The following is a 22989-nucleotide window of genomic DNA, read 5'->3' as shown; positions in this document are numbered from 1 at the left end:
TAAGAACTTCAGAGTACAAAAGTCTCACAATAAGATTCCAGTTGAAAGTTTCCAAGCAGAGGAAATAGCAAATGCAGAGACCATGAGCCAAGAATGAGTCAGAGCCAGGGGCTGTGATGTGTCTGTGGGTGATGGCAGGAGAGGCTCTGGGGGGTATGAGGTAGGGATGCCTGGGGACCGAGGCAGCATCGCATGGTGTGAGGACCCAGGACACCGAGCCCTGCAGCTGGCAGATACTTTCCATGTGCAGAGGAGTACAGTACATTGAAATTACTCTCTAAGTTATTCGAAGAGAGTGACTAAATGGAACTGAGTTAGGCTGTCTGTGGGTATGAAGTGGTTGAGAGAATCCAAGAACATTGTGGTGAATCACAGGAGAAATGGAAACAAGTTGTCTAGTGGCCATCAGCAGAATCAATGAAAATTATAGAACATGGGGAAAGGACACCTTGAAGACCGGCAAAAGTGTAGTTGAGAGGAGGTGAAACAGATGGATTTATACTATTCATTAGGACCAGGCTTCCCATAACTGTTCCAAGTCAGATCAAGTCACTGCAGCTGTGAAAGACCAGGCAGAAATCCCTACTTGGGATAGAAGTTGGGAGAGAGCCCGAGACTGAATGTGTTTTTCTCTGTGTGCACACCGTCTCAGCTCTGAGGTTGCTGTCAGTGTTCATCCTTATTCTGTCTCATCCCAGCATTTGGTGGGAGCCTGAAGGAATTGAGAAATGTAGTGACCATGTGGTAATGGTAATTCAGGATTTGAAAGACAGAGTTGGTATGTACCGTCTTCCAGAATGTCTGCCAAGGAACTTCGAGAAAATGGTAACTTTGCATCCAATTTGGTTCTAGATCCATACTTAGGTTTTCATACACACAAAATGAATCAAGCACTTTTCCTTTGAGGAGCTCAAGACATTTTTCAAAATCTGACAGTTTTCTTTACAACAATCCTATGACATTTTGGCCTATTAAAGGAATGCAAAAAAACCCCAAAAAAACCTAAAAGAAGCAATTGCACATTTTAAGAAATATGAACACTTGGAGAAAGCCTTAAAATATTTGACTTCAGGTGAATGGGCATGGCAGTATTTTCTTAACAAGAACAAAATGTGAGAGAAGTTTTTCAAGGAAAATTTATTTGTGAATATTTGCTACTGACAGTGGATTTGAAATACTGCTTTGTAATAGATACTCATCAGAACAAAATAGGGCCAAAATAGTTGCAACAAATAGTGGAAACAAAATGACAAAACAGAATTATTGGTGGTTTGAATTGCCAAACTTTGAGAAATTGAGGAGAACATGCTACTTAGAATTGGAGAAAAGGACTTCAGAGTCGTGTATTCTGCAAGGAAAAATTGTGCTCAACTCAGGATTTGTCCTGCTGCTGACTATAAATCATGATTGCAGACCTAACTTTGTGTTAACTGGTCAAGAAACAGCATGCGTGAAGGCTCTGAGGGATATTGAACCTGGAGAAGAAATTTCTTGCTATTATGGACATGGATTCTTTGGAGAAAATGATGAGTTCTGTGAGTTACATTTGTGAAAGAACTGGTGCTTTTAAAATCCAGTGTGGAACTGCCTGTGCCTGCTCCTGTTATCAATAGCAAATACGGGAAGGGCAGGGCAAGACGGCGGAGTGGTGAGGTGTACATTTTAGTTACTCCTCCAAAGAAGTAGGTAGAAAGCCAGGTACTGCATGGACCGGACACCACAGAGCAATTTGACTTTGGACATACTTCATACAACACTCATGAACACGTGGAACTGCTGAGATCAGTGAAATCTGTAAGTTTTTGCAGCCAGGGGACCCGCACCCCTCCCTGCCAGACTCAGTCCCATGGGAGGAGGGGCTGTCAGCTCCCGGAAGGAGAAGGGAGAACTGCAGTGGCAGCTCTTATCAGAAACTCATTCTACTGATCCAAACTCCAATCATAGATAGACTGAGACCAGACACCGGAGAATCTGGGAGCAGCCAGCCCTGCGGAGAGGAGATAGGGATAGCAAAAACAGCAAGAAAAATCCCAAAAATAAAAGCGGAGGCTTTTTGGAGTTCTGGGGAACATAGAAAGGGGAAGAGCAGAGCTCAGACAGAGTCAGACTCATATGCAAATCCAGAAGAAAAACCAGTTTCTCTGCATCCTGGACCTTTCCTTAATGGCCCTAATTGCTTTGTCTCTTAGCATTTCAATAACCCATTAGATCTGCAAGGAGGGCCTTTTTTTTTTTTTTTTTTTAATCTTTTTCTTTTTTTCTAAAACAATTACTCTAAGAAGCCCAATACAGAAAGCCTCAAAGACTTTGCAGTTTGGGCAGATCAAGACAAGAGCAGAACTAAGAGAGCTCTGAGACAAAAGGCAGTAAGTCCAGTGGCTGAGAAAATTCATTAAACACCACAACTTCCCAAGAAAAGGGGGCGTCCTCTCACAGCCATCATCCTGGTAGACAGGGAACACTCCTGCCCGTCGCAGGCCCCATAGCCCAGAGCTGCCCCCAGACAACCCAGTGTGACAGAAGTGCTTCTAATAACACATGCACACACCACAAAATTGGACATGGACATTAGCCTTCCCTGCACCCTCAGCTGGTTGTCCCACAGTTGGGAAGGTGGAGCAGTGTGAATTAACATGTCCAATTCAGCCATCCTTTCAGCAGACTGGGAGCCTCTGTACACACCCCTGCAGCCCAGAACCACCCTGGGGGGATGGCACTCACCTCTGACGTAGCACAGTCATCCCTCAACAGAGGACCTGGGGGTGCATGGCCTGGAAGAGGGACCCACTTGCAAGCCTCAGGGGCCATACGCCAATACCAAGGACTTGTGAGTCAGTGGCAGAGACAAACTGTTGCAGGACTGAACTGAAGGATTAGACTATTGCAGCAGCTTTAAATTTCCAGGAACACCAGGGAGATTTGATTGTCAGAGCTGCTCCCCCCCAGACCGCCCAGACACACACCTCATATACAGGGTGGGCAACACCAACTACACACGCAAGCTTGGCACACCAATTGGACCCCATAAGACTCACTCCCCCACTCACCACAAAGACAAAGCTGGGGAGAACTGGCTTGAGGGGAATAGGTGGCTTGTGGATGCCACCTGCTGGTAAGTTAGAGAAAGTGTACTCCACAAAGCTGTAGATCTGACAAATTAGAGGTAAGGATTTTAATCAGTCTACAAATCCTAAAAGTACCCTATCAAGTTAAGCAAATGCCAAGAGGCCAAAAACAACAGAAAATTTTAAAGCATATTAAAAAACCAGACGATATGGATAACCCAAGCCCAAGCACCCAAATTAAAATATCAGAGGAGACACAGTACCTGGAGCAATTAATCAAAGAACTAAAGATGAACAATGAAACCATGGCACAGGATAGAAAGGACATTAAGAAGAGCATGGCACAGGCTATAAAGGACATAAAGAAGACCCTAGAAGAGCATAAACAAGAAATTGCAAGAGTAAATAAAAAAATAGATGATCTTATGGAAATTAAAGAAACTGTTGACCAAATTAAAAAGATTCTGGATACTCATAGTACAAGACTAGAGGAAGTTGAACAATGAATCAGTGACCTGGAAGATGATAGAATGGAAAATGAAAGCACAAAAGAAAGAAAGGGGAAAAAAATTGAAAAAAAACAAAATGGACCTCAGGGATATGATAGATAATATAAAGTGTCCAAATATAAGACTCATTGGTGTTCCAGAAGGGGAAGAGAACAATAAAGGTCTAGGAAGAGTATTCAAAGAAATTCTTGGGGAAAACTTCCCAAATCTTCTAAACACCATAAATACACAAATCATAAATGGCCAGCAAACTCCAAATAGAATAAATCCAAATAAATTCACTCCGAGACATATTCTGATCACACTGTCAAACACAGAAGAGAAGGAGCAAGTTCTGAGAGCAGCAAGAGAAAAGCAATTCACCATATACAAAGGAAACAGCATAAGACTAAGTGGTGACTACTCAGCCACCACCATGGAGGCGAGAAGGCAGTGGCATGACATATTTAAAATTCTGAGAGAGAAAAATTTCCAACCAAGAATACTTTATCCAGCAAAACTCTCCTTTAAATTTGAGGAGAGCTTAAATTTTTCACAGACAAACAAATGCTGAGAGAATATGCTAACAAGAGACCTGCCCTACTGGAGATACTAAAGGGAGCCCTACAGACAGAGAAACAAAGAAAGAAGAGCAAGACATGGAGAAAGGTTCAGTACTAAAGAGATTCGGTATGGGTACATTAAAGGATATTAATAGAGAGAGGGAAAAATATATATGACAAACATAAACCAAAGGATAAGATGGCTGATTCAAGAAATGCCTTCATGGTTATAACATTGAATGTAAATGGATTAAACTCCCCAATTAAAAGATACAGATTTGCAGAATGGATTTAAAAAAATGAACCATCAATATGTTGCATAGAAGAGACTCATCTTAGACACAGGGACACAAAGAAATTGAAAGTGAAGGGATGGAAAAAAATATTCCATTCAAGCTACAGCCAAAAGAAAGCAGGAGGAGCAATATTAATCTCAGATAAAATAGACGTTAAATGCAAGGATGTTATGAGAGACAAAGAAGGCCACTACATACTAATAAAAGGGGCAATTCAATAAGAAGCAATAACAATCATAAATGTTTATGCACCCAATCAAGGTGCCACAAAATACATGAGAGAAACCCAGGCAAAACTAAAGGAAGCAATTGATGTTTCCACAATAATTGTGGGAGACTTCAACACATCACTCTCTCCTATAGATAGATCAACCAGACAGAAGACCAATAAGGAAATTGAAAACCTAAATAATCTGAAAAATAAATTGGATTTAACAGACATATATAGAACATTACATTCCAAATCACCAGGATACACATTCTTCTCTAGTGTTCACAGAACTTTCTCCAGAATAGATCATATGCTAGGACATAAAACAAGCCTCAATAAATTTAAAAAGATTGACATTATTCAAAGCACATTCTCTGACCACAATGGAATACAATTAGAAGTCAATAACCATCAGAGACTTAGAAAATTCACAAATACCTGGAGGTTAAACAACACACTCCTAAACAATCAGTGGGTTAAAGAAGAAATAGCAAGAGAAATTGCTAAATATATAGAGACACATGAAAATGAGAACACAACATACCAAAACCTATGGGAGGCAGCAAAAATGGTACTGAGGGGGAAATTTATAGCACTAAATGCCTACATTGAAAAGGAAGAAAGTGCCAAAATCAAAGAACTAATGGATCAACTGAAGAAGCTAGAAAATGAATAGCAAACCAATCCTAAACCAAGTAGAAGAAAAGAAATAACAAGGATTAAAGCAGAAATAAATGACATAGAGAACAAAAAAAAAAATACAGAGGATAAATAACACCAAAAGTTTGTTCTTTGAAAATATCAACAAGATTGATAAGCCCCTAGCTAGACTGACAAAATCAAAAAGAGAGAAGACCCATATAAACAAAATAATGAATGCAGAGGATATGATCTTATATCTAGAAAACCCCGAGAAATCGACGATATAGCTACTAGAGCTAGTAAACAAATTTAGCAAAGTAGCGGGATACAAGATTAATGCACATAAGTCAGTAATGTTTCTATATGCTAGAAGTGAACAAATTGAAGAGACACTCAAGAAAAAGATACCATTTTCAATAGCAACTAAAAAAATCAAGTACCTAGGAATAAACTTAACCAAAGATGTAAAAGACCTATACAAAGAAAACTACATAACTCTACTAAAAGAAATAGAAGGGGACCTTAAAAGATGGAAAAATATTCCATGTTCATGGATAGGAAGGCTAAATGTCTTTAACATGTCAATTCTACCCAAACTCATCTACAGATTCAATGCAATCTCAATCAAAATTCCAACAACCTACTTTGCAGACTTGGAAAAGCTAGTAATCAAATTTATTTGGAAAGGGAAGATGCCTCGAATTGCTGAAGACAATCTAAAAAAGAAAAACGAAGTGGGAAGACTAACACTCCCTGACTTTGAAGCTTATTATAAAGCCACAGTTGTCAAAACAGCATGGTACTGGCACAAAGATAACATATTGATCAATGGAATCAAATTGAGAATTTGGAGATAGGCCCCCAAATCTATGGCCGACTGACCTTTGATAAGGCCCCCAAAGTCACTGAACTGGGTCATAATAGTCTTTTCAAGAAACGGGGCTGGGAGAGTTGGATATCCATATCCAAAAGAATGAAAGAGGACCCCTACCTCACCCCCTACACAAAAATTAACTCAAAATGGACCAAAGATCTCAATATAAAAGAAAGTACCATAAAACTCCTAGAAGATAATGTAGGAAAACATCTTCAAGACCTTGTATTAGGCGGCTACTTCCTAGACTTTACACTCAAAGTACAAGCAACAAAAGAAAAAATAGATAAATGGGAACTCCCCAAGCTTAGAAGTTTCTGTACCTCAAAGGAATTTGTCAAAAAGGGAAAGAGGCGGCCAACTCAATGAGAAAAAATTTTTGGAAACCATGTATCTGATAAAAGACTGATATCTTGCATATATAAAGAAATCCTACAACTCAATGATGATAGTACAGACAGCCCAATTATAAAATGGGCAAAAGATATGAAAAGACAGTTCTCTGAAGAGGAATTACAAATGGCCAAGAAACACATGAAAAAATGTTCAGCTTCACTAGCTATTAGAGAGATGCAAATTAAGACCACAATGAGATACCATCTCACACCGATTAGAATGGCTGCCATTAAACAGCCAGGAAACTACAAATGCTGGATGGGATGTGGAGAAATTGGAACTCTTATTCATTGTTGGTGGGACTGTATAATGTTTCAGCCACTCTGGAAGTCAGTCTGGCAGTTCCTTAGAAAACTGGATATAGAATTACCCTTTGATCCAGTGATTGAACTTCTCAGTATATACCCGGAAGATCGGAAAGCAGTGACACGAACAGATATCTGCATGCCAATGTTCACAGCAGCATTATTCACAATTGCCAAGAGATGGAAACAACCCAAATGTCCTTCACCAGATGAGTGGATAAATAAAATGTGTTACATACACATGATGGAATACTACATGGTAGTAAGAAGGAACGATGTCGTGAAACATATGACAACTTGGATGAACCTTGAAGACACAATGCTGAATGAAATAAGCCAGGCACAAAAAGAGAAATATTATATGCTACCACTAATGTGAACTTTGAAAAATGTAAAACAAATGGTTTGTAATGTAGAATGTAGGGGAACTAGCAATAGAGAGCAATTAAGGAAGGGGGAAAGATAATCCAATAAGAACAGATAAGCTATCGTGGGTAAATTTAACGTTCCAGGAATGCCCAGGAATGACTATGGTCTGTTAATTTCTGATGAACAAATTCACAGAAAGTTGCTATATTAAGTTATTTTCTTGGGGTAGAGTAGGAACATGTTGGATGTAAAGTAGTTATCTTAGATTAGTTGTCTTTTTCTTACTCCCTTGTTATGGTCTCTTTGAAATGTTCTTTTATTGTATGTTTTTTTAAATTAAAAAAATTTTTTTTTATACAGTTGATTAAAAAAAAGAGCTAATTAAAAAACAAAACAAGGAAAAAAATATGCAGAGCACCCTTGAGGAGCTCGTGGAGAATGCCAGGGGTATTGGCCTGCCCCACCTCGATGGTTGCTAATGTGCTCACAAACATAGGGGACTGGTGGTTTGACAGGTTGAGCCCTCTACCACAGGACTTGCCCTTGGGAAGACTATTGCTGCAAAGGAGAGTCTAGTCCTACCTCTAATTGTGCCTAAGAGCCTCCTCCCGAATGCCTCTTTGTTGTTCAGCTAAGCCAACTTGAAAGGTGAAATCACTGCCCTCCCCACTACGTGGGATCAGACACCCAGGGGAGTGAATCTCCCTGGCACTGTGGAATATGACTCCTGGAGAGGAATGTAGACCCGGCATCGTGGGATGGTGAACATCTTCTTGACCAAAAGGGGGAAATGAAAGGAAATGAAATAAGCTTCAGTGGCAGAGAGATTCCAAAAGGAGCTGAGAGTTCACTCTGGTGGGCACTCTTACGCACAATATAGACACCCCTTTTTAAGTTCTAATGAATTGGGGTAGTTGGCGGTAGATACCTGAAACTATCAAACTACAGCCCAGAACCCATAAGTATTGAAGACGATGGTATAAAAATGTAGCTTATGAGGGGTGACAGTGGGATTGGGAAAGCCATAAAGACCACACTCCCCTTTGTCTAGTTTATGGATGGATGAGTAGAAAAATAGGGAAAGGAAACAAACAAACAAACAAACAAAGGCACCCAGTGTTCTTTTTTACTTGAATTGCTCTTTTTCACTTTAATTATTATTCTTGTTATTTTTGTGTGTGTGGTAATGAAGGTGTCCGGGATTGATTTAGGTGATGAATGCACAACTATGTAATGGTACTGTGAACAATCGAATGTACGATTTGTTTTGTATGACTGCATGGTATGGGAATATATCTCAATAAAATGAATATTAAAAAAATATCAAAAATGGACTCAGAAAAACTGCTAAGTGTTTAAAAAGACTTAAAAACTTAAATAATAGCAGTAGAAATTCATAGTCAGTCTTACAGCTCGAACACTGATGTAGATACCACTCATGAAAAAATAATACAAGTAAGTAAGGGAGGGAAGATTTTATAAACATACCTTTTTATTTAAATATTTTCACACCATGAAAGTTCACACCATTGTTTGTGTTTGAGTTTTTAAACATTGAAAGAAACTCTGGCACTCATAAGCTTCAACAATACTGAAAGTTTCTAGAAATGATTTTTGTACAAAAAAAAAGAGTCTGTGTCCCATCTCCAAATTCAGTACCATATTCTAGACCAAGTTGTCTTTTTAAAAAAATACTTGGTAACTGGATATTGAATTCTTTATCACATGTTTCAGAGTCATCATGTGTTTAAAGGAAACATTTCAAGGTGTTAGTGATTCTATAATGACGTTGCCAGCCTCTCCAAGAAGACAAAGGTTGAGGTAGATTCATAGAAGCACTATACATGGTTGAGCACCTGCCAGTCTGTTATGAAAAGGTGATGGACTTGGGGGGAGTTCATAGCTTCCAGGCTTGAGGCTTTCACCTTTTCACTACTTATTTGTATGTTTCAAAATGAACTGACCCAATTCATCAAACCGCCAGTCACCAGACTCAGAACTGTGGTAGAGGAGCACTTTGAATGTTAGCATATTATGCTATGTTGTATTGGGCGCTACAGAAAGTAGCAAGAAAAGAGAAATGAAAGGAGAGAAAAGCAAGCTTTGAGATACCAGTTGCATCTAACGGAAATGGAAAAAAGAGAATAGAGAATAAACAAAGAGAAAAGAAAGAGAAGAAAGCCTAAACAGGCAAAAGAAAACACACCATATTTGTGGAGCTTTGAAATAGTGGAACTATTCTAATTGCTGCTGTTTTTCATCTGTGTAACACCAGTTTTCTTTAGTCTTGTGGCTCACTTGTCTCATATAGACATGCATGAAATTATTAAGTTTTAACTCAGAGTATCCCCGAAGTATACCTGTTTTAGCACTATAAGTGTCCAGATGAGACTTCATATGACTTTTAGCACCTAGTTGCCCTCCAAGATAATGATTATTTCAGGCTTCCAATGTTTTCAGCCCAACACTGGGTGCTTCCCTACCCGACAAAAAATCCTGAAGCAAAGGAAAGGCATCTCCCCTCACGGTAAATGTCACCGCCATGAATTCCTGGGAATCTACCTGCTGCTGGAAGTCAGAGGCCAGGTATAACCTCTGTAGTATAAAAAAAAAGTCCTAATCCAGTCTTTAAGGTAATGCCAAAGTGAAAAAAAGAGTGCAATTAGGCAATCATTCACTGATGGTTGGTTCTGAAAAGAAATGCAGTGTAATGGGGAAAAAAAAAGAGTGAGTTTGAAGGTCAAGCGATAGGATGTCCAGTGTGGCAGGAATATTGTGAAGCACACTTAGAGAGAAACAAGTCAGTAACCTCCTGTCTTCTATGGTGGGAAAAATAGAGCCCTCTGAGAATCAGAGACTGTTTTAGGCCACACCTTCATAGCAACACTGATGGGTTGTTTTAAAGAATTTGAGATGGTTAATGGAAGCATATGGAGTGTATGATTTTGCTGTTTCTCAACTGTAAATTGTGGAGAATCCTTCCCACTGGATAAACCTCTATATTCTCAAGTTGAATTAGACTGCAAGTCAATAGGCAGCATATAAATGTTTGATGCCTAAATTGTTATATTTGTCAGGCCAGAATGAAGAGAATAATGCTTGCAAAACTTAATTGTTTATTAGGAAAGAATTCCTTGATGGTATAGATGATATTTAATTTAACAAGTTAATTGAGGGATAATTCATGCTTACATTTTAGAAAATCATTTTAGCATCCAATTTGTTAAGGCAAAAGAAATGAAAGGTAATGCCTAGTTACGGGATGAGCAAAAACATGAACAAATGGGATTATGAAGCTGCCTTGTAGTTTTCAGATATTCGTCAAGGAACACCTAGAGAGGATGTTTTCATGTTTGGGTCTCTTAAAAATACAATTCTAAAAAAGAACAAGGATTAAAATATATCATATTTTACATGATTTTATTTGATTTATGAATAAAAACATTAAATCCTCAAATTCCTTCATATTTTTGAATAAAGACGGGCTGATGCCATGGAAAACAAGCCATTCTGGGAAATCTTTCACTTGAATTTCATTTAATTTTCTTCAAAGCTTTGATATAACTTGAGTTGACCATAGACCATATATAATTTAACACCCATATCTTGTTTTCCTCTTTCTAACTCTTCATATTTTTTTTTATTTGGGATTGTTGACTAGATTAGAAATTTCTTTAAGGTGGGGAACAGGTTATCTACTTATTTTTTATGGTGTTATGTGGAGTCTAGCTTCAAGATAATATTACTATCTTGGTAAACCAGCATGATTTCTACTAGATTTTACTTAGGTAGTGGTTAGGTCATTGAGATAAAATAGGTAAGGAGTTAGTAAATTATGGCCCTCGATCCAAATCTAATCTGGTTTTTTTTTTTCCATTTCATCCACATATATTTTAGTATATATTTTCCTAAATATAGCCAAAAAACCATTATAACACCTAAAGAAAAATTAGTCATTTTCTATCTAGTCAGCAATGGAATCTACTTTTGATAAAGTAATTTAAGAAGGCCTCTATAATGAGGTATTATTAAATATGAGACTGAGTGTATTAGATTTAATAAATATAAGATTTTATAAAAGTGTCTCATGTAACTGTGGGTATGCACGAGTCCAAATTCCACAGGGCAGGCAGCAAACTGGCAACTCCAATGAATATGTTCGATGAATTCCTTAAGAACAAACTGGCAACTTCAGTGAACTCCTCAGGAAATGCTTCGCTGGTTAGCCAAAGAAGAAGTGAACATGCTCTATCTGTCTTGCTTAAAAGTTTTCCACTGATTGGATTAAATCCAGTGGATTGCATTCTCTCCTTGTGGAAGCCATGCCCTTCACTGATGTAATCAGTCACAGCTGAAGCCAATTGACTGATGGTTTAATAAACCAGCCTTCTGGTTTATTAGCCAGCCACAAATGTTTTGCAGTAATGCTTAGACCAGTGGTTGCTTGACCAGACACCTGGGCACCATCACATGGCCTAGTTGACACATGAACCTAACCATCACACTGAGTGATATTTCTCAAATTATCTGTGGTAAAAACCAATTTCTCTTTTTTTAAAAATTTCCACTGTGTTGGATAGGTAATTTTGTGAATTAAAATAAAGATAAATTACCTGAGAAGGAAAGCCAAAAAAATATTATATAGAACAGGGATCAGCAACTATGGCCTATGGGCCAAATCTGGTCTCACAGCCTGTATTTTTTTGTTTTTTTTTTTTTTTTAAACAGCTTGCTGTAGAAAGCATTTTTAAATGTTTGAGGAAAAAAATCAAAGGAAGAATATTTTGTGAAATGTAATAATTATATGAAATTCAAATTTCAGTGTCCATAAACAAAACTTTATTGGAACACAGCCATTCTCATTCATTTACATACACTTTCACATATGCTTTTTTTAAATTTAGTTTTATTGAGATATATTCACATACCATGCAGTCATCCACAGTGTACAATCAGTTGTTCACAGTACCATTATATAGTTGTGCATTCATCACCACAATCAATTTTTGAACATTTTCATTTCTCCATAAATTATAAAAATAAGAATAAAAATAAAAGTCAGAAAGAACACCTAAAACATCCCATCCCACCATATTTTTCATTTAATTTTTGCCCCCATATTTCTATTCATCTGTCCATACACTAGATAAAGGGAGTGTGAGTCACGAGGTTTTCACAATCACACAGTCACACTGTATGAGCTATATAGTTATACAATCATCTTCAAGAATCAAGGCAACTGGGTTGCTTTTTGATAATTTCAGGTATTTCCTTCTGGCTATTCCAATACACTAAAAACTAAAAAGGGATATCTATTTAGCACATAAGACTGTCCTCCAGAGTGACCTCTTGACTCCATTTGAAATCTCTCAGCCACTGAAACTACATTTTGTTTCATTTTGCTTCCCCCTTTTGGTCAAGAAGACTCTCTCAATCCTGTGTTGCCAGGCCCAGGCTCATCCCCAGGAGTCATGTCCCATGTTGCCAGGGAGATTTATACTTGTGGGAGTCATGTCCCTCATAGTGGGGAGGACAGTGAGTTTGCCTGCTGAGTGGGTTTAGAGAGAGGCCACATTTGAGCAACAAAGGAAGTTCTCTGGGGGAGACTCTTAGGCACAATTATAAGTAGCCTTCACCTCTCCTTTGCAGTAACAAGCTTCATAAGGGCAAGCCCCAAGACTGAGGGCTTGACCTACTAAATTGTTAGTCCTCAATGTCCGTGAGAATATCAGTAACTCCTTGGGTAGGGAAGTTTAATATTTCCGCGTTTTTCCCTGGTTCCTCAGGGGGGCCCTGCAAATACATATTTATTCTCTGTCCAAATTACTTTGGGATGTATCAGGATTTCACACTAACCTGTACAAACCTACCAGATCTCACGTCCTATTCAAAGTTCCATGTAATTATGGTGTTTGAATAAACTGACCATATAAGTTAAATTATTTAGTGTGCTACAGAAAATATAGATCCTGCACCAAATAAACATCTTTTCCCTTGGTCTCACACAGACGCAGTCAATATTGTCCTTTGCCTTTTGGTCTGATTTGCCTTAGTCGTAACCAGATCTGCTTCATTCATATCTCTAATTGAAGTCTGAACTCTTTTTCAGCTTTTTTAATGGTTACCATATGAGGTAATACTGACGTTCATAGTGGCCAAACTCTCGCTCTGAGTCTCAGGTATCACAAAGATACAAAAGTTCCAGAGACCGACCAGGTTATACACAAAGAGCTCAGCATCTCAGAATTTAGAAATAACCATTATAACTCAGGAATAGATGTGACTACTGTAAGAGCTTAAAACCTAGGGATAACCTGTGCTCTAAGATTCAGTTATCAGAGTTTACACATTATAGTTAGTCCATATTAGTGAGGCATTATAATGTTTTTCTTTTCCTTTCTGGCATATTTCACTCAAAATGCTGTCTTCAGGATCCATTCACCTAGTTGCATGTCTCACAACTTCATTCCTTCTTGCAGACAGTCAATATTCTATTATATGCATACACCATAGTTCACCATTCTGTTCGTCAGTTGATGTACCCCTAGGCCACCTCCATCCGTTGCAAATTGTGAATACTGTTGCCATAGACACCAGTGTGCAAATGTCCATTCATGTCCCTGCCCTCAGATCTTCCAAGTACATACCCATTAATGAGGTTGCAGGACCTTGTGACACCCACATACTTAGCTTCTTGTGGAACCACCACACTGTCCTCCAGATAGGCTATACCATTCTACTTCCCCACCAACAGTGAATAGGTACATCCCTCTCTCCACATTTTCTCCAGCACTTGCTGGAGAAAATAAGTATCCCTCTGCTTATTTTTTTCCCATGCAATCTTATAGCGATATATTCACAAACCATACAATCATCCACTGTGTACAATCAGTTATTCACAGTATCATCATATAGTTTTGCATTTATCAACACAATCAGTACTTGAACATATTCATTACTCAAAAAAAAAATTAGAAAAGAATAATAAAAAAATAAAATAAAAAATAAAATAAAATAATAAGGTCAGACAACAACATCACCATCAAAATCCCATACCGTTCCCTTATATCCCACCTGTATTGAATTTAGCTTTGGTATATTTAATGGAAGCATATTACAATGCTACTGTTAACTGTAGACTCTACTTTGCATTGATTATATTTTTCCCCCAATACCATCCCTTTTTCAACATCTTGCAAGGTTGGCATTCATTTGTTCTCCCACATGTAAAAACATTTTTATGTTTGTATGTTTAGCCACCGTCATTGACCACTCTAGGTTTTGCTAAGTTATACAGTCCCAGTCTTTTTCATTTATCTTTCCTTCTGTTGTCGTACATGCCCCTAGTCTTCCTCTTTCAACTTTACTCACAGGCATCTTTTTTTCAGTGTAGTTAAAATATTGTGCTACCATCCCACAGTATTGTGCTATCCGTTTCTGGATCTATGCAATCCATCTTGATGAGCATTCTATACTCCTTCAGCATCAAATGCCTGATCTCTACCCTCTTTCTATCACCTGAGAGTTAAAGTTCTTAGCTTTAACTCTCAATGTTTGCTCATTAATGTTAGTTCATATTAGCGAGACCATACAGTACTTGTCCTTTTGTTTCTGGTTAATTCTGGTTAATTCTGCTCAATATAATATCCTCAAGGTTCATCCATGTTGTTGTATGTTCCATGACTTTGTTCTGTCTTAGAGCTGCATAATATTCCATTGTATGTATATACCACAGTTTGTTTATCCACTCATATGTTGATGGGCATTTGGGCTGTTTCCATCTCTTGGCAATCCTGAATAATGCCACTATAAACATCGGTTTTCAAATGTCCATTTTTGTCTTAGCTTTCAGTTCCCCTGAGTCTATACCTAGAATTGGAATTGCTGAATCATATGGCAATTCTATACTTAACTTCCTGAGGAACTACCACACTGCCTTCCAGAGTGGCTGCATCATTCTACATTCCCACCAACAGTAACTAAGTGTGCCTCTTTCCCCACATCCTCTCCTCACATATGCTTTTATGTACACTCTCATATATTTTTGTGCTATTGCAGCACAAAACTGGTTTTGTAAATAAAGTTTTAATGGAACACAGCCACCATGCCTATTTGTTTATGTACCATCTAAGGTTGCTTTGCTGCTACCCACGTAGAGTTGAGTAAATGTGAAAAAGATTGCATGACTCTTTACCGAAAAAATTTGCTGATCCCTGAAGTAGTCTTTCCCTTTTGATTTGTACCTTGATGTGATTTAAAAAAATCTACTTAATTTCCAACTAGTGGTTTAATGATTTAATTTTGCATTTACAGTTATTTTGGCATAAGGCATAATGTGAGACTGTAACTGCCTTACATTACTATTCAATGGTTGCTCCCATATCATTTACAGGTAATCCAACTGTTCATTAATAAAATGAAATACCACATTTAGAATATATCCATGGCATGAAATTGGGTTTTAATATTACTATTATACTATGTGATATGCACTCTGTTAAGCATTTGACCAGTAAAATTTTGTTACATACAATAATTCTCTGATGTGTATACTTTTATTATCCCCAGTCTGTAGATGATGAAACTGAGGTGTATAGATGTTCTATAACCTGTGCAGGGTCACATAGTTAAGAAGTTGGGAAGAAAGCAAATTTGACAGGGTTAGAAAAAAAAAGTGGTGGAAACATCAGTTATTAAGTATGTTTTGAATGAAAGATGAATTAATGTATAATATTCTTACATGTATCTTGATCACTTCTTTGCTTTCTACCATGTTTATTTTATTTAATTAGATAACATATGATATCAAGTTCTCTTCTAAGTACTTTATACATATTAACCCATTGATTTCTCAAAACAGCTCTGAGATGGGTATTATTATTATCAACATTTTTACAGTGGGAAACTGAGGCACAAAGACATTGAGTAATTTCCCCAAGGTCACCCAGCAAGTAACTATCAGAGCTCAGATTTGAACCAAGGAAGTCTTTTTTCTTCAGCACACCTGTCTTTCCCTAGGCTATTCAGCTTCTATCCCTTTGATTTGTTTTAGTAATCACAGAAATGGATGTTTACAAATATGAAAAAGTAAATGGCTGCCGGCCTGTGGGAGAGTAGCAATTCAAGCCTAAGAAAGAATTTTAAATATAATTATATAGGTAGAAATCCCAAGAGAATCACCTAAATCAATTAGTTTTAATAAAAAGATCTGTGTATATTAATCCTATATGTGAGCAATAACCAGTCATAAAATACAATACAAAAGTAGCCCAATTTATGAAAGCAACATATTTTTTCTAACAAAATTGTGTGATATCCCCATACCATATAATTTTCTTTGCCTTTGTGTTTTGTAATAAAATCACACAGAAGATGATTTTTCTAAAATATGTAATATGTGCTAAGAACTATAATGCTTCCTATTTTAAAAATGTGGTTGACATATGCCATAAATAAATACCAAATATATTCACAATAGCACCAGAACATGTTGTGGCCTGTCAAGTGGAACATGCAGAGGAGTCAGGAGAGACTCCATAGTGAAGGCAGTGGTCAAGAAGACAACAAAAGGGAACAGGCGTTTGCAAGGTAGAAGAGGTAAGAGAAGGGGCGTCAGGCAGAGAAAAAGCACAGAAGCACGAGAAATCACAGTACAATTTGTAACTAGAAAAAAATAAATATTTTAAAAAATTCAAGTAGAGGGGGTGCATTTCTTCAATTTGATAGTTAGATCTTTTAACAAATACAAATATTTCCTTTTTCCCCCCTTAGGGTTATTATTTATTTTGTTACTTGTCTTAAATCAAATGCTTACTTTTAAAAAGTTCTAAATAATAATACCAACACAAAAAGTTATGACTTTACTGTATTAGTACAAGTACATACCTTTTGACGTAAGGTAGTTTCAAGTTGTATGTAAGGGCTTTTTTTCTGCTTTTATTATATTTTTAATGGTTTTGTTGTATTGTGATTTGCTAATGTGGCTTGTATAATTTCAATTTTGGAGAATTTTCTTAGCAATATTACTTGTCACCAGTTTTTGAAAATGTTGAATGTGAATAATGTCCTTGAAAAGATGGGGATTATTCATGTTTCTTTCAGTGTTGATATTTTATATTTCTGATTCTCTGAACATCATCTTTGTTTTTGAAAATAAAAGAGAAACCATTTGTTAATGTTCAACCTCTCATCAGATTTTATGGACTGCAGATTTAACTTTAGGACTTAGTGTTGGGCAAATGAATTCAGAAAATAAGTGGCTTTCAGATCACTGTGTATGCTATTTCCTTTGCCTTTGGCATTAACTCCTTCCAGAACGCCATCGTTGATCCCTCAAGGATTAATGACTCCCTTACAATCAAGCCTTACCTGAGCTGGTACTCCTCTAGCAACCTTGATTTCTTCAAGGACAGAGACTATGTTGGCCTTACTGTTGAATCCCCCATATGTAGGGCAGTGCCGTGACCAAGGTTAGATGGTCAATAACTCGAAGCTGAAAGAGTGACTGAAACAGTTTCACCTTCTTTCACCCTGAAGACATGCATGTGCACACACACATTCAAATCCACATTTGAACTCTTGCTCACACTAAAATAAACATTCAGATTCTAGACTCTTTATAATTTCTTTTAAGTATATATCCATGATTTTTTAGACTTAAAAGTATATTAACCATACAGTCTGAGAATGCTCTGTAACTTTGCAAAATAAGTGCCTGTAGAATAATTTTGAAAAATACAATAATGTGTGATGAATGAATATACACCTGAGATTTTTGTGTCATGTTAGACTCAGGATAGGTTCATTTATAGAGAGTTCTACACACTTAGTAGCCTGTTTGGTTGGCACCATCTGTAATTCTAATTTCTAAACTGTGCAAAGAAGCATATGTTTCATTCATTGAATTCTCTTACAAAAAGGAGTAATTTTGATTAAAACACAATAATGGTAAAGACCAGTGAAAATATTCATAAAATGTATATTAACTTCTTGAAACAGCTGCCACTTTGCTTTGTATTCCCTAATACACTAGAATATGAAATGTGCTCCGCTTAGTTTAGAGAGACATATTTACGTGATGCAATCTGTGAGAAGGAAAGCACAGCTAGTTGTGTGAATGGCCAATCCAGAAAATGTTCTGAAATTGTATCCATAAATGTAAACTCACATGATGAAAGAGTTCAATACTTTTCAAAGCATTAAATATGGGGTATTTTTTTAAAGCAAAATTGGCTTTATTTTTCTCCTCCAAATCTTTTTTTTTTTAAACAGTACTTGAAAGGAGCAACTGAGTCACATAAGGTTTAAAAAAATCCTTTAAAGGTTTGAATTTTCTACTCATCCCCCGCCTTTTAATTTGAGCTTGGATGTGTCAAATACAATGAAGTGTAATTTTAAACCTCACTAGAAAAATCACTTGTGGATTCTGCAGAAGCAGATTGATTTCAACCATAGAGTGAATTTTACAGACTTCTGTGCACCTCAGCAGTTATTACATTAGGAAAAGCACCACTATGGGGTTCAGAACTGTTTCCTGGGAGCCAACCAAGTAAAGTAGAATGAAATATATTTATGTTTCCTAATTGGTTATATGTTCACAGTGGGACTGGAGTTTTTCTGAGGAAGATATTGGTACTGGCCATGTCCAAATTGTGTCCCCTGCTAGTTATCATGAGCTTTCAGACAACATCATTATCAGATGGTAGATCTTGAGTTTCTGAAACTCTGAATCTTGTTACTGGAAGATGAGAATGTTATTTTAATTTTTCACAAAAATTATCCAATGTTTGGTCCCCAAACCTGAAATCAACAAAGAATGAATGAATGCATTTACAGTAAGCAGATATATATCGATCTTTGCTTTTTATTTTTTTTGTTAGTGCTAATAATTGGGAATGATTTGTTGAAAATGATAGATTTTTTTTAAAAAAAATAGGTGTTTTTAAAACTAAAATTAGGTTTATTTTTTATTTTTATGCCAATACTACATTTTCATTTGAAAGATGGCAAAAATTCAGATCACTATGTCAGATAACCACATTAGAATCATAGCACTAAAGAATCTGTACTAATAAAGCCTTAAAGCTCATGGGAGAGTAAATAGAGGAAAGAGAGTCATCAGTAAGTGAATTGTTTCTTCATAAAATTCTAAAAATATCTTTAAAATGCAAGACCTCACTACAGTACATCTCTTCAAGGACAATCTTTTCTTTAAGCAATGACATAGAATTCTACTTATTTTTTGCTCTCTAGTGGAACATTTATTTATCATGCACCCCAAGAGAATATTTATGTCTGAGGGACTGGTAGACATGTCAGTGCCAATATGCCTATATTTTACTCAGAACCACAACAATGCAGCAAACAGAGAGTATTTGGAAAGTTTGATAATGCAAAGTAATAATTCATAGCATTTTAGTCACCAAACCATCAAGAGACATTTGATGCATACTGATTAAGAACAGATATAATAGAAAATTTTCCATCATTTTTATACCAGAGCAATGGAAGTGTCAGATCACTAAATTACAATGGACTTTGTTTTCCTCTTTCTGTATCCATATTTGTTTGGAGGAGAGAGACATTTTGTCACTGGCTAGCTGCTTAGTAGCTGTGTGAATTTAGATGACATGCAGAATCATGGAATCTTTTTGATAAAAGGGATCTTAAATGTTATCTCACTAGTCACTTATAAGATCCTCAAATCTCCTCTTCAGCATCCTCACAAAGTAGTTGTCCAGGTTCTGTTTGAGTCGTCTCAATGATGGGCAAATCAGTATTACCCAAGGGAACTCAGGCCATTATTGGGTGTTTAATATGTATCTAGGTTTCTGCTTTAAAGTGGTAGACTGAACACATGTATTTAAAACCCCAGTAAAGGAATATAGAAGAGTAAAGTAGTATAGTATAGTATAGTAAAGAAGTGTATTATAGAGGCTTAGTAAAGAGGTATAAAAACTGATAAACCTTTAAAAGTAGAGGGTCAACAAGTTGAAAGAAGTCAATGGAATTTCTGAACGATATACTTCACGAAGGCATGTTGGTAGAAGAAACAGCTGCAGATATTATTTATTTATTTAGTCCATTAGCTGGTTGTTTAGCATTTACCAGCACATCACATAGGGAACCTCAATGAAGATCCAAACTTTGGGAAATCTGGTTCGAAAGGCAAGAGTGAGGGATGGGGCTTAAAAAGGAATGGGGGTAATTAAAATTTTAGCTAACAAAACAACTGTGCCAATCAGCTTCCTTTTCCTTTTCCAGATTTCTGCTTGTCACTTGGCATTTACTCAATGCCAAAACCCTAGAGGACTCATCTATAAAGCAGTGGGCACACAAATCTTAGCCTGTGTCAGAATCATCCTGAAGCTCATTAAAACACAGATTGCCTTAGTTCCCGAGTTTCTGATTCAGTGGTTCTGGACTGGGCAAGAAGAATTTGCAACTCTAACAAGTTCTCAGGTAATGTTGTTGCTGGTGGTCTGGGGACTTCACGTTGAGTACCACTGTTCTAAAGAGATTAAAAGAAAAACCTTAGGGTGGATATCGAGAGGATACAGTGCTTCTCATTTTGAACATCTGGGGTGATGGGGGACAGTTTGTCAGCTGGTTTCCTGTTTCTGCATCCTAAAGAAACAGGCATCAAACCCTGCTCATTACTGAGAGCCCAGTTAGCTTTGTCATTTAGGTAAGAGGCCTATTGAGGAAACAAGGCAGTTATGTTACAGTTTTCTAGAATGATCAACCTAATCTTTGCTGTGGGGATCAGTCTTTATATAGACAGGTCAATGTATGTTCTGTTTATTAATTTTGCAATCAACTTATAGTAAAAACCATGGTTCATGTCATTTTGTTTACAAAATAAAATGTATATGCTATTAATGTTAACAGTGTAAAAATAGACAATGGATAGAAATTGGGAGATCAAAATGAGGAAAAGAGATGGAAAGAAAGAATAGAGATATACATATTTTACACAGTGAACGCCTGAGCTATTGTTTAAAGTTTATAGCAAAATAAATAGAATTTTAGATATATTATTTAATTTTACCAAGTCAAACAATAGAAGATCTGAACTTGTTTATATCTCTCAAAAATTGAAAGGAGGAAGGAAAAGTTAACATAAGGAGATAAATCCTGATTTTTAACAACAAGGAGTAAACAGAGTTTGGTGAAAGTAAGTAAATAAGGAAATGGAGAAATAATTGCATTATTTAGAGTTTTGGAGGTACCTGCAAGAAGTGAAGACAGAAATGCTTAGAAGCAATGACCTCTAAGAAGTAGGAATTGTTTGCTTGAAAGTTAGAACTCTGGAGCTTCTCATTCTAAAACCTGTGTTGTTTTAACAGTTTGAATTGACTTGCGAACATATTGTTCTGTTTAAAAAATGTTATTTATGTTAAGATGACTTCTTATTGGTATGGACAGTCTTGAGTATTTATAGTTTGGGAAGCTTAGTTTGAAAATGGACAGTAGATACACAATACTTGTAATGTCGGACTGCTGGCAGGAAATATGCTATTCTACTATAAATAATACCATTACCTGCTCAAGGAGAGCTCCCTGATTTGAAGTTATTATTGGCTGACTGAAAATTGACTGAGTGACTTCATTTTTCTTCTAGTTCTTTCTATATCTTTGGACACTGCCGGTAATAATACAAGTAAATTGAGAAGACAATGATAGTGTCTGTGTCAGTGTCTTCTAATAGGCATAAAACCAGACTGCAAATGGTCATTACACTCAGGTAAGCACCATAAGCTTCTTAAAAAACTGAAGTCCACACTTTGCCAACTTTGGGGTATGTCAATAATCTGCTGTCCCACGAACCACCTCACGGTTTGAAGGAGATAGTATTTTCATTCTGACAATTGTCCACCTGTAAGATGTGAATTCCTTCCGTGTCTCTGAAAGGCTGCCATGATCTCAGCCTTTATATTTGTCTTCCATTTGGGCAGATGATCATATATATATAGAATTTGAGGAGAGGTATAAAAAAACTGAAATCCCACATGAAATTGCATTGTTACCTTTCAGCTGGCTGAATACATTGATTTTTGTCCTTTACTAACAATCATGGTTAATGAAAAAATCATCCAGATTTCATTTCTAGGTGCAGAATTGTCTAATATGTATGTGGTTTTCTGTCCTTCCTTTGCAAAAAAAATGTTTGTATTTACTCATCAACTGTATGAGCTGTTATGATCAGGAATATGGTGACCAGTGAAGTTACACCAGGGGCAGGTAGGGCTGGGTCATACGATTTCAGAGCCAGGTTCAGTTGGATAAGGGTGTTGACAAATAACAACACATGGCTGCTTAGAAAAAGTTGTGGGAAAGACTGCTGGGATTCCGAATATGCACATGGCTCTTCTCATGTCTCTGAATTCTTGCACTTGTGATCTGTACCCCATTTCTCTTAGTTCTGGAGCAAAGATCCCCTAGCCTCCTCTTCTCACTCTGCTCTTAATTTACAATTCTCCTATCTCACCCTATCCCTTGGAAATAACTGAATATACTATCAAAAATAGGGCATCCAAATTCAACCATCCTTTTCTTCTTTTGGCTTTTATTTTATTTTAAAAATAAATAATTGGAGATGGATGCAAATCACCCATAGTGATTTACTTTAAGGAAATGTCATATAATAACTTTATAGAAGGGAAGATATGTAATAACTAATATAAGTTATGAATCAATAAGGCAGAAGAAGACTTCAGGTGAAAGCAGACCAGAAATTAGATCTGCCCTGACGCAATAAGAATTTTATCAAATGTGCAG

The 22989-nt window shown here is 36.8% G+C and overlaps 1 pseudogene; it reads left to right on the top strand.

Annotated features, from left to right (window-relative positions):
* Positions 1-309: 309 nt before the first annotated feature.
* Positions 310-17673, top strand: LOC119509925 (annotated as a pseudogene).
* Positions 17674-22989: the final 5316 nt, after the last annotated feature.

This window comes from Choloepus didactylus, chromosome 15 (genome assembly GCF_015220235.1).
Source record: "Choloepus didactylus isolate mChoDid1 chromosome 15, mChoDid1.pri, whole genome shotgun sequence".
Classification (NCBI taxonomy): Eukaryota; Metazoa; Chordata; class Mammalia; order Pilosa; family Megalonychidae; genus Choloepus; species Choloepus didactylus.
Note: the sequence above shows the minus strand (reverse complement) of the source record. Positions and strands in the feature narration are given on the sequence as shown.